Genomic DNA, 12,267 nt, shown 5'->3' with positions numbered 1-12,267 from the left:
TCGCAGAGGGTTGATAAGACCAAATAAATGGTCTAGTTCTTGGCTGCAGAAAGGTAGCCTGGTGTACACTATGGTTGGACCAAGCATGGATAGAGAAGCTACCATCCAACAGCTAAGGAGAAGCCTGGAGCACACCCTGCCATTCATAATGACTGTGTAGCATAAGGGCTTGAAGATGGCTACATATCTTTTGAAGGACATCACCTTCAGTAAGAACATAAGAACGGCTATACTGGGTCAGACCAAAGGTCCATCGAGCCCGGTATCCTGTCCGCCAACAGTGGCCAATGCCAGGTGCCCCAGAGGGAGTGAACCTAAGAGGTATCAAATGATTTCTCTCCTGCCATCCGTCTCCACCCTCTGACAAACACAGGCTAGGGACACCATTCCTTACCCATCCTGGCTAATAGTCATTAATGGACTTAACCTCCATGAATTTATCCCTTTTAAACCGTTATAGGCCTAGCCTTCACAACCTCCTCAGACAAGGAGTTCCCCAGGTTGACTGTGCACTGAGTGAAGAAGAACTTCCTTTTATTTGTTTTAAACCTGCTCCCCATTAATTTCATTTGGTGGCCCCTAGTTCTTATATTATGGGAACAAGTAAATAACTTTTCCTTATTCACTTTCTCACACCACTCATGATTTTATAGACCTCTATCATATCCCCCCTTAGTCTCCTCTTTTCCAAGCTGAAAAGTCCTAGCCTCTTCAGCTTGGAAAAGAGGAGACTAAGGGGGGGATATGATAGAGGTCTATCTAGTATACTGTATCTATAGTAGGACAAACTCCACTGTGCTCAGGAAGAAGAAGAAGAAGAAGGTTTGGGCCAGACAAGCAGTGATGGAGATGATCTTCCTCTCTGAAAGGGGGCTGACCAGCATTGTAGGGGAAATGACCGATGGTGAACAAGATGTCCAGGAAGGACAAGTTGCTGAGGAAGAAATACATGGCAGTGTGCAGGCGATGATGGAACCACATGACGGAAATGATGAGCATATTCCCCACGAGGGTGAGCAGGAAAAGCAGCAGCAGGACACAAAGAGGAATATCTGCAGTTCTGAGGTGACCGGAAAAGCCAGCAGAATGAACGCTGACCCCACAGTTTGATTGAGAGGATTCATGAGCAGTGTAGGTCCTGTGGGAGGATGGATATGAAAGGTGATGGGACCTAGAGAAAATCATTTCAGGTAGTTGAAATAACATGTCTAGGGGGAAATTCATTTTATAAATAAAATTAAAATTAATGGAACTGTTTGTCTGGATCTGAAATGTGGCTTTGTAAGTCTCAGCTTTAAATCTCAAAAATGATTGAAGATCTAGGGAAAAAACCTTCACAAAGATATAGAATGATAGAAATCTAGGCGGGGCAGGGACCTCAGTAGGTCAGCTAGTCCAGTCCCCTGCACTGCTGTGGGACTAAGTGCTACGCAGATCATCAATGACAGGTGCTTGTGTAACCTGTTCATAGACACCTGCAAAGACAGAGATTCCACCGCCTTGTTCGGTCATTTGTTCTAGTGCTTAACTACCCTAACATTGGGAAGCGTTTCCTCCTGTCCAACCAAAATCTCGTTAGCTGCAATTTCAGCTCATGACGTCTTTAATCTGTGGACGTCAACCACACACAAACACATTTTTAGTTACTCACATGCACACAAATAAATGAATGATTTACCAAATCCGCCTCTCAGCTAGGAATTGAGCTCTTGACTTTTTAATCACTGCCAGCTTTCTTAACTCTTAATTCTTTTGAAAATGGAATTTCCTCAAATTCCCACATCCTATGAAAAAGTTTTTTAAACAAAAAATACAGTTCAGAAGTTTCATCCCATGGGATATTTTCATGTTGGATTGTTACGAACACTCAAAAAACAGGCCAGGAAAGATGTGTGGGTGCTCAGAACTAGCTGAGCAGCATATACATGAAAATCACCTGACTAACATTTGCAGGTTCAGGTTTCTCTTAAGTTTCTTTCTTAAATTCTCTTAAGTAGCAGGTTCTCTCTCTCTCTCAATATGTATATGTAGATGTATATATTACATGTATGTTTTCTTACTGGTGGTGGTGAAGTGTATTATGTAACATTTTGAGAACATGGACTTTACAAATAAACTGCTTCTTGAAATAGAACAGCAGAAAATACATAATCAAATGGAAAGTCTGATTCACCAGTGAGTTGCTCCATTTTCAGATTCATATGAATTTGATTTCAATGTAGACCTCCACAAATTTTGAATTTTATTACTTCATTGGCTGAGACAAAAAAGTCTTAGTTAAATAAAGTTTTGGGTGAACCAAATTGTTTGTGTTATTCAGGGAGCAAGGAGAGTTTCTCCCACAAAAAAAATAATCTTTTCAAGTTGAACAATTTCCTTGACCCCAAATGATTTTTCTTTATCATCTTCTTTTGATTTCATTTTGTGACACTTTTTGGGTGCTTTTTACACTTTTTAATTTGCTGAAAACAAATCTTGCTTAATTTCAAAAGGAAACATCATTTCAAACTAAATGTCAAAACATCTTATTTTGGAAATATCAGAATGAACCATTTTGATTTTTTAATTTTTTTTGTCCCAAACGACTTTTGATATTTGACCCAAATTCACAAAAACTTGTTTGACATTTTTTTGTGTGTGAATAAACTTATCCAAAAGATAAAAATAAATGCCAACCTTCTATGTTAATGTGCTCACACGAGTGGAAAGCTGGACCGATACATTAGTAAATCAGGCCAACAGAGCACAATATGAAATTGTTCATATTTGGATAGCTCATGACACATCTGATGTCAGGTCTGTAGTTATTAGTGGGCAGACTCCATTGGAATCACTAGATAGATCCCCTTTGATTTCAAAAGCAGGCGACACCATCATAAGATCTGAAAACCAATCATAGCAGGTCAGATATACTCACACAGTGAATCCATGTAGAGATTACACCAATTTTTCCTCTTTAAGAAGGTCTGAGAAATTCCATTTTCCAGCTGGTTTCATTGAAAATATCAGGGCGCTGAGTTAGAGCCAACATTTGAATTCTAAATTTGAAGTTGCCCGGAGGCGGATAAGGCACCTACCTTCAAACAAAGAACAATATGAAGTTTATTTAGATCATTACTTTGTATATTAAGTTGATTGATAACTGATGATGAGAAACAAGTAGTACTTATTAACTTCTGCAGAAAATACAAAACACTTTCTTCATGAGCATAGAAAGGCAGACAAGCCGGGTGGAGACAGAGAGATAGAGTTGAGGATGTGAGATGTACAAACAGAAGAAGATAGATATACAGAGCTCTAGTCTGAACTTCCCTATTCTATGTTGATACAGCCAGCATTTGTGGAATAGTAACATCTACCTTTTTAAATATTCTTTCTATGGACTCGAGTCAAGCACACAACTTAAATTTAGGAATTCTGATTCGCTACTTCTAGACCTCTACCCCACCCTTCCTTCTGTACCTTTCATGTTTCTTCTTGCATTATAAACATAACAATTTCTTCACTGCTTATTTCAAGCTTTGCTTTCCCTTGGGACACAATTAATTAGCTTAAGAATATCACCTGGGATGAACTTGCAGAAACTATTTAGGTTGCAGAAGTCTGGTCTTGGCTCTCTCAAGGAAAAACAGAGTAAACTGTCTTTGAAACAGGTAAAGTTTGCCCCAGCTGAAGATGCCTTTCTGCTCCATTGGCACAAGCACTTGCTTCCCCACACAGAGCTCTGTTAATATCTCTCAGTCATGAACCATCACCACAGCCCCCTTCCTATTCCAGCGCTGGACACCGTTCTCCAGCCTCCCCTCCGCTGTTACCCTTCAACCCCTCAGGCTCCACCTAGTCAAATCCTAGGCTCACAAACCAAACAGTTCTGTTGAATCCTCAGGGATTCTCCACCATCCCCAATTCCTGATGCTCCTCAGTCCTGATCAGCAGCCCCCTTCTGTTCAAATCCTGACCTCACACAAACCCAGCTCTGCTGATGCCCCTCATTACAGACCCACGACCACCCTTCCAGAGAGCTGAACAAGAGGTCCTTATGGCTTGAAAGCTTGTCTCTCTCACCAACAGAAGTTGGTGGAATAAAAGATACGACCTCATCCACCTTTTCTCTCCCGAAGCCTCACTCTCATTGCAGCCCTGGGCTCCCACATCACACACATCTCTACCGAAGCCTTTGTCTCCTGACCCCTTTTGCTATCCCAGCCCAGTGCTTCCCCTTCCCCATAGACCTGAAGATGCCCCTCAATCAGTGCCCACAGACTGCCTGCTGTTCAGGGCACAGCAGAACCCATAAAAACAGAGGGGCCTCATTTCTTTCTTCACTTACAATAAAGATTTTGTGTTTGGGATGGAAGAGCCTTTCTGGGGTTTTGACTCTCTCTATGCCTCTCAAAATCAGAAGCAAAGTTTTCCCATATGTAGCTATTTGTTCTGTCCGAAACAGGAAAAAATGCCCAACATCTCAGCATCTCAAAGCCTTGTCATGGGACCTTTATCATCTCCACGCAGTTACCACAGGTAGAGCTGGTGAGCATGTAGGACCCAATGGAATGGAGACCAAGATACCTGGTTTCTCTTCTCAGCTCTGCCTGACTTGCTGTGTGATAAGTTATTTGCATGTCTCTGTCCCTCAGTTTCCTACTCTGCATGGCTCCTATCACTATAGGGATGTGGGGGTCTGGGACTGACTGGACAAAGAGTCTGGGACTGGGAGCCAGTGGGGAATGGGGATAGTGTTCGGTGAGGAGGGAAAACACCTCTGATGAGAATCTGGGGTTCAGGGAGTAAACTGGGACTGGCTGGGCTAAGAGACTGGGGCAAGAAGCCAGGAAGTGGGGAGCCTGGACCATGGAGCCTGGTGGTGGTAGGTGACATCAGAGGAAGAGCCCAAAAGGGAGAAGATCTAGAAGTAGTAGAAAGAGGAGTGCAGAGGTTGGGATTTGTCAGGGAGTCAAAGAGCAAACTGCACTACCTTAAAGCACCTGTTATTGAGTGACCAGAGAGATTGAAGTGTTCTCCTCCTGGTTTTTGAATGGTTTTGAATGTTATGATTCCTGATGTCAGATTTTTCTTTTGCGTACAGACTGTCCGGTTTGGCCAATGTACATGGCAGAGGGGCATCGCTGGCATTGCTGGTCACTCAATAACAGACCTGAAAGTAGCAATTCTTCAACAAAAAAATCAGAAACAGACTCCAACATGAAGCTGCAGAACTGGAATTAATTTGCAAACTGGATACCGTCAGATTAGGCCTGAATAAAGACTGGGAGTGGTTGGGTCATTACAAAACCTAAACTTAATTTCCCCAATACTAATTTCCCCCTACTGTTACTCACACCTTCTTGTCAACTCTCTGTAATGGGCCACTCTCTTACCACTTCAAAAGTTATTTTTCCTCCCTTGGTATCCTGCTGTTAATTGATTTATCTCATTAGACTGACCTCACACTTGGTAAAGCAACCTCCATCCTTTCATGTATTTATACCTGCTCCTGTATTTTTCACTTCATGCATCTGATGAAGTGGGTTCTAGCTCACAAAAGCTTATTCCCAAATAAATGTGTTAGTCTCTAAGGTGCCACAAGGACTCCTCATTGTTTTTGCGGATACACACTAACACGGCTACCGCTCTGAAACCTGACACTATAGAGAGTTACTGTTCTAAGGGGCTTTTGCAGTCTGGGATATTTATCTGTCCTGCATCACTGTAGTGTCTGAGCACGGCACAGCCGTTAATGCATTTAGCTTCTCAACACCCTGGGAAGTAGGGCAATTCTACTATCCCCATTTTATAAATGGGGAAACTGCGGCACAGAGCCCCATGGTCACAGAGTTGGGGGTTGAACAGGGAACACATTCCCCATCTCCCAAGCCCTAGGGTAGATCCCAAACCAAGACAGGATTCATCTGAATTCAAAGCTCAATCACAGTATCCCCGTACATAGCTTGTTATTAAGCTATTTTTTTCCCCCTCTCTGCAGCAGAGAGATACGAAAGGAGCATGTGTGAACCTTTACATATCCATTGACATTTCTGCTGGCTGTAAATGGACACCAGAGGGAGGCAAAGGACTAGAAAAGAGGATAGGGCTGCTCTATTTCACACCAATACAATTCACACCTGCTTTTTGTTCTGCGGCAGAATTCACACCAAGGAAACCCCCTCGCATTGACCACTTCCTCTCCTAGCCCTGCAGTCTTCCCACAGCAGACAGACCGCTCCTGAAGTCAACGGGTTTTTGACCACCCCACAAGCCTAGAGTTTGATAATGAATCCCATTCGCCCCCTTACTTTCCGTGTTCACTGGATTCTTTTTACTCCTACACTGACAGTCCTTACTGGCTTGTATTTATAGTTCGGAGGGTGCTTGATACTTAATTGAAGTGGTCTATGCAAATCCAGTAACAAGCCAGCCTATTAAAAGGCAAGCAAACAGAAATATTCACTGAGAAAACTGGTACCCAAATCATTCTCCACAAAGGTGTATCTGAGCTGTTAAAGGAGTATATCCCAAATCTGCAATATAATTCAATTATTCTCTGGTTTTCCCTTTCAGAAATCTTTTCAGGTCAGCATTTTTCTTCCTTTTTTTTAAGTTTAGTTTTATGCAAAACCAGGATATTCTGGCAAGGACTTCAGATGTTGGTGCCAAGAATTAAGATTTTGACTTAATTTGGAAGCACAATTGCCATTAAAATTAATTAGAGGTGCTTGATCAATTATCACCATATGCAGCTTTGAAAAAATCACACCCTAGGGCTGATATTTTTCTAAAGGAGCCTAGGGGACTTATGCACCTAAGTCCCACTGAAAGTCAGTGAGAATTAGGTGCCTAAATGCCTTACAGCACTTTGAACATCCAGGTGCCAAATCTTCATTTAGACGTATAATTGACTCCACCAGCTTCTGTGGATTTACACAAGAATCGTTTTGTGCTCAAGCAATTCTGAAGACATTTGCTTATTTAGATGCCCAATGTGAATTTAGGGGCAGATTTTAAAATCTATTTAGGCACCTAAATGTGCAGATAGACACCTTTGAAAAATCACACTAGGCCCCTAACCCCTGGCCCTCACTTATTTCAATGGGAGTTAGACACCTTGGTGGAAACCCCACTAGGTCTCTAACTGCATCTTTAGCCCCATAAAGACCTTTAAATATTCGGGTTCTTAAGGAGGCTAGAGTAAAAAGTTTGAAAAGTGCTTAAGTGAGTTAGATGCACAAGTCCCAATGAAAGCCAATGGGATTTAGGCTTCTGAGTCTTTTAAGTGCTGTTGGAAATTAACTTTACGGCCAAAGTTAGGATTTCCAGAGACCCCCAAGGGAGTTAGATGCCAAAATCCTGTTGATTTTCGATGGGATATGGGCACCCAACTCTCTGGAAATTTGACATGCCCAGTCCCCAGAAATGAATAACTTGGCTACTTTTAAAATAATATTAACTACCATAATTCTCTTTACAGGGGTCAAGGCAGACGTACAACTAGCAGAGTCTGGAGGGGGTGTGAAGAAGCCCGGAGACTCTCTCCGCCTCACCTGCCAAGCCTCTGGGTTCACCTTCAGCAGCTACTGGATGAATTGGGTCCACCAGGCTCCTGCGAAGGGACTGGAGTGGGTGTCCACAGTTACCAGTGATGGCAGCCAAGCCTACCACCCCGGCTATTCTTGGGAGGTTCACCATCTCCAGGGACAATTCCAACAGCCTGGTGTTCTTTCAGACGGACAGCCTGAAACCTGAAGACACTGCCATGTATTACTGTTCCAGACACACAGTGAGGAAAAACAGGTTATTGTCCTTGCAAGAGCACATCAAGCATGTGTTTGGCAAAGGGAAGGGAGGTGGAGCAGAAATACTGAAGAAGCTGAGAGGTTTTTGATAGGATTGTGGCAGGAAAAAGAAGTCACTGAGCAGAGAACAAATCCTGTTTTCACTGGAAAGGGAAAAATAAGTTCAACTCATTTTTAAACGTCACAGAGGTAGATGCCTTTTTCTAAAAAAATCTCTGACCAGGTGAAGTGCCATATGATGGCAGCAGAGGGCTGAGACGGAAAAATGTGATGGCTATTCCACATCTGGCAGCAGTGGGGCAGGAATTATCGAGGACGAAAAGATAGAAATATTTGTGGGAAACATTTGGAGAGCCCATGGGGGATTGGGAGCTATAGGAAGGCTGTGAAAGATGCCAGGAGGGCTATGTCAATTCTCACGGTGGTGCCTTGCCTCTTCGCTTTCTGGAAGGGAGGAGAAGTCAGCAGCCCTTGACTTAGTCCAGAAATAAAGCCCTGGAAACTTGAGCTTTAATTTCCAGAGGAGCCTAAGGGTGGGAGATGCCTAACTTTGCATACTGAGTGTCTCAATCCCTTCCAGCACTTTGAAAATGCCACCCTCTGAAGCCAACCTGGACAGTTGAAAACTGAATTCTGAGATTTCTAGATTTCAAAGCCAGAAGGGACCTTTAAAATAATCTAGTCTGACTTTCTGCATAGCATAAGAACATAAGAACAGCCATTCTGGATCAGACCAAAGGTCCACCTAGCCCAGTATCCTGTCATCCAACAGTGGCCAATGCCAGGTGCCCTAGAGGGAATGAAGAGAACAAGGGAATCATCAAATGATCCATCCCCTGTCACCCATTCCCAGCTCTGGCAAACAGAGGACAGGGACACCGTTCCTGTTCATCCAGGCTAATAGCCATTGATGGACCTGTCCTCCATAAACTTATCTAGTTCTTTTTTGAACCCTCTTATAGTCTTGGCCTTCACAACGTCCTCTGGCAGAGCTCCACGGGTTGACGGAGCGGTTGTGTGAAGAAATATGCCTTTTGTTAGTTTTAAACCTGCTGCTTATTATTAATTAATGGGTGACCCCTAGTTCTTGTGTTATGAGAAGGAATAAATAACACTTCCTTATTTACTTTCTCCACAGCAGTCATGATTTTAGAGACCTTTATCAAATCCCCCCTTAGTCATCTCTTTCCAAGCTGAAAAGTCAGCACAGGCCAGAGAACCTCACCCAGCGATTCCCAAGGCAAACCCGTAACTTGTGGCTGAGTTAGAGCATATGATGAACCGAGAGACGGCAGAATGTCATGGGGATGGGGCTGACTGAGTTATTTTGTAGTCATCCTAATGCAAATGTGAGTTCCTTTTTCTCTATTAAAGACTGTCTGGAACAATTTCTTTCTGAAGAGGGCTACCCATTTCTATTGCCTTCTCCCTCTGCCAAATATTTTGCTGTTGTTCATATACACCACCATGTGTACCTTCATTTGTCTCTCCATACTGCTGAGCTGCTCTGCAGGTAGGTAGAGTTGTCTGGAACCTAGAGAAAAGTCTCTTCCTGGCAAATGATTTGAATGATATAAATGATTTATGAACTACAACACCCAAGTGGTGACAGCACCTTGAGCTCCACTAGGGTCTTCAAAGGTACGTCTACACAGCATTTTGGAGTAACCCTTCCAGCCCGGATTGACAAACAGTCTGTGGAGGAATGGGCTTCAAAGACTCAGCTCCGGCCCAAGCTGCACCTACAAAGTGCTGTTTATATAGCTATTTTTACAGCGCGAGTGTGAACCTGGCTAGTCCTAGTCTGTAGAACTGGGTTGGGAAGCTCACTCCAAGATGCTGTGTAGATCGACCCTTACTGGATTTTCTTTAAGGAAACTTTTTTTCTGGCTTTTTTCTAGCCACATATTCACATGAACAAGTTATCCATCCATCCATCCTTCTGCAGTCTCTCTCTGAAATCTTCTAAAATATCTATCTTGCTAATATCATTGCTTCTGCAGTATCTGACTACCTACAAAACATATCTTTATATCTTTACTTGTCCAGAGCCAAGTGTCCTGATTCAACCAATTGCAGAAGTTAAAAGGCCGGGAGAGTCCCTGAAGCTGCCTTGCAAGTTTTCTGGCTTCAGTTTCCAAATATTGGATGCAATGGGTCCGGCAAGCCCATGAGATTGGACTGACCTGGATCGGAGAGGTCAGCACAAATGGGGTATCAACGAACGTGCCGCAGTCTCTTCGGCCGCGGTTCAGTATCACGAGGGATAACACCAACAACGTGGTTCACTTGGAAATGAGGAACTTGCAGGCGGATGACAGTGCAACGTATTATTGTGCTGCCCACTGCATCGCAGGCTAGTACAATAACCCAGAGGCGAATGTCACTCAATCCACAGCAGCATCCTCAGCATTAGAAGCAGGAGCTTCTATTATTCAGCTGTAAGCCCGGCCCAAGGAACGCTGAGTCAATGGGAGTCTATTGACTTCATTGGTCCTTGACTCAGATCCATTATGTTCATAGATTTTTCAGGCCAGAAGGAACCATTAGTTCATCCAGTCTGATCTCCATAACCTGGCCCAAAGAATTTCATCCAGTTGCCTCTGGATTGAGCCCAGTATTTGTGTTTGACTAAAGTATCTTCCAGAAAGGCATCCTCTCTTGATCTGAAGACCTTGAGAGATGGAGAGTCTGCCATTTGCTTGTTGCAAAAGTTAATCATCCTTCCTGTCAAAAATTTGGATTTCTAGTTGGAACGTCTGGCTTTAAATTCCAGTCATTGGTTCTTATGTCTTTATCCAGAACATAAAAGATCTCTTTAGTTCCTGATATTTTCTCCCCATGAATGTACTTAGCCTGAAGCATCAGCAGTCTCTTACCATTCATAAAATTGATCCAGTGAATAGGGTTCGGGAATATGAGTTGGCTTGGCAGAGTTCAATTTTTATTTTGCTCTGATTTCAGATATTAATACTTATTTTTAAGATTTCTTTTTATTTTTATCTAAATGTTCACAGTTGGGGATTGGACACATTAAATACTGGTAGATATTGAGATTCAAAGTTAAAGTGTTAAACACAAATGGTCAACATCATGTCAAAATATACTGTGTAAATATTCTTAAATCAAACTCAGTTCACAAGCAGCATTTTCTTTGCCTATCTGTAAATTTCAGCTATTATCAATGGAAATTTTTTTGGTCTGTGTGTGTACAGTGAAATCAACATTTACTGATAGAGTCTAATACTTCCAAACGTGACTAGGAGACAGGAGAATTGGCGTCTATTCTTGTTTCTGCCGTGAATGGGCTGTGTGATCTTGGGAAACTCACCGGAACGCATGACAGGAAGGGACCTCCCGGGTCATTTATTCCAGTTCCTTCTCTCCCAAACAACCCCGGCACATAACCCAGCTCATAAATTCACCAAGATCCATCTTAAAACTACTTAGTTATTTTGGTCCCACTATTTCTAGTGGGAGGCTGGTCTAGACACTCACCCCTTCAAAGGTTAGAATCTTTATTTCCTGCCGAAATGTGTTCATGGTCAGTTTGTCTCCATTTGTTCTTTGTGCCAACGTTATCCTTTAGCCTTAATAGTTCTTCTCCTTCCTTGGTGTTGACCCCACGATGTATTTGTAAGCCACTGAACTTCTGTTTTCCCTCCCATCCCTTGTCTATTTACATCATAAACTCTTTGGGATAGGGAATATATATGTATTAGTGCCTAGGTACAGGGGGTCCCACTTTCTATTTGGCCCCTATGTGCTACCACAATTCAAATTAATTTTGTGGGACAAAGCCACACATTCCGTCTATGTGAATTATGCTAACATTTCCTCAGTGAAATCTACTATACCTCTTCCTATGGACGTTGTTAGTTATTCACCAGGAATATGCAGTACCTCCGTGGGGTCAGCCTTGGATGTTTCAGAGGACGATATAAGAACCACTCAGCAGGCATATGTGGTATAATCTGTCACTAAGTAGATCTCATCCTGGTGTTAATAATTAGAGATTGGCTTAAACTCTGAAGCAAGAGGCTTAATAGCCCTTCCAGATTTTCAGTTGCCATTAAGTATGATAATTCTGGACACTTTTCTGCTTTAAGAGTTCAAGGTTGCATTTATGCACTGGTCTGAGAGCCAGGGGGATGTGGGTTCATTTACCAAGCTCGAGTCTGACAGATACCGTGTGTGGTCTGTGCCTCAGCTGCACCCATCTGCCAAAGGAGGAGAGTTGCTTATATTTGCAGCACTGCCCCAAAGATCTCTTTGTGCAGGACAAAAGTGAAACAATAGAGTCCCTGCCCAGAAAATGTTGCTACCTCACGTCTAATCTAGTGCTTTCCAGAGTGCCTCAGACAAACTCCACCCAGTCACGCTTTGTGACTTTTAAGGTTACAGCATTACCCATATGCAAATGAGGTACGGCCATTTCCTCTTTAAAGCCTCAGTGGGACTGTCACCAGCAAAAGGA

At 42.9% G+C, this 12,267-nt stretch overlaps 1 protein-coding gene across 8 annotated transcripts in view; it reads right to left on the bottom strand.

Moving 5' to 3' along the window:
• Positions 1–7,738, bottom strand: part of LOC119567937 (olfactory receptor 6M1-like) — a 39,417-nt gene extending 31,679 nt beyond the window's left edge. For 4 of the 8 annotated variants that reach the window (XR_006285483.1, XR_006285484.1, XM_043527236.1 and 1 more), the window contains exons 1-2: positions 7,539–7,670; positions 2,918–3,077 (exon numbers count right to left, since the gene is read on the bottom strand). The gene's annotated coding sequence lies outside the window, so the exon portion shown is untranslated. Of the gene's footprint in view, positions 1–2,917; positions 3,078–7,538 lie in introns of all 8 variants that reach the window. The other 4 variants (XM_043527233.1, XM_037915834.2, XM_043527234.1 and 1 more) reach the window with 2 other exon arrangements.
• Positions 7,739–12,267: the final 4,529 nt, after the last annotated feature.

The sequence above is a fragment of the Chelonia mydas genome, chromosome 13, assembly GCF_015237465.2.
Source record: "Chelonia mydas isolate rCheMyd1 chromosome 13, rCheMyd1.pri.v2, whole genome shotgun sequence".
Taxonomy (NCBI): domain Eukaryota; kingdom Metazoa; phylum Chordata; order Testudines; family Cheloniidae; genus Chelonia; species Chelonia mydas.
This window is presented reverse-complemented; position numbering and strand designations above follow the sequence as displayed.